Source organism: Dipodomys merriami, unplaced genomic scaffold (assembly GCF_024711535.1).
Source record: "Dipodomys merriami isolate MVZ:Mamm:240054 unplaced genomic scaffold, mDipMer1.0.p SCAF_1826, whole genome shotgun sequence".
NCBI classification, from domain to species: Eukaryota; Metazoa; Chordata; class Mammalia; order Rodentia; family Heteromyidae; genus Dipodomys; species Dipodomys merriami.
In genome coordinates this window covers 76168-76954 of record NW_027203189.1, presented here as the reverse complement: position 1 = coordinate 76954, position 787 = coordinate 76168, and positions in this window count along the sequence as shown.

Here is a 787-nt window from a genome sequence, read left to right as displayed (position 1 = left end):
GCCCTGGGACTTGGACTGGAGCCCCTAGCCTTGAACTTAGGACCTGGGACTTGAACTTGGGTCTTGGGACTTGAACTCAGAGCCTGTGACTAGAACTTGCAGCCTGAGCCTTAAACTCACAGCCTGGCACTTGAACTGGCAACCTGGAACTTGAAATGGGGTCAGGAACTTGACCTTGGGGCTTGAAATCAGGTCTGATTATTGAATTCTCGGCCTGGGCTTTGAACTCAGGACTTGAGACTTCAAGTCATAGCCTATGCCTAAAACTCGGGGGCTGGGTCTTGAACTCACAGCCTAGACCTTCAACTTGGGGCAGGGGCACCTGGCCCTGGAACTCGGATTCATAGCCTCAGTTTAGAACTCAGAATCAGGAACTTGATCTGGGGCCTTGGATCTTGAACTGAAGGTATAGGCCTTGAACTGAGACCCTGGACCTTGAACAAGGAGCCTGGGACTTGAACTCACAGCTCAGGCCTTGAACTCAGAGCTCAGGCTTTGAACTTGTGCCAGGGCCTTGAACTTGGAGTCTGGGACTTGAGTTCACAGCTTTAGCCCTCAACTTGGGGCTTGGGCCATGAACTATTGGCCTGGAATCTAAATGCAGAGTCTGGGACTTTGAGCTCACATTCTGAGTATCAAATGCAGGGCCTGGGCCTTGAACTCAGGGCACTGGACTTGAACTTGAGGCTTGGGACTTAAAACACGGGGCCTGGGAGTAGAACTCATAGCCTGGGCCTTAAACTCACAGCCTGGGACTTGACCTGGTACCCTGGACCCTGAACTCAGG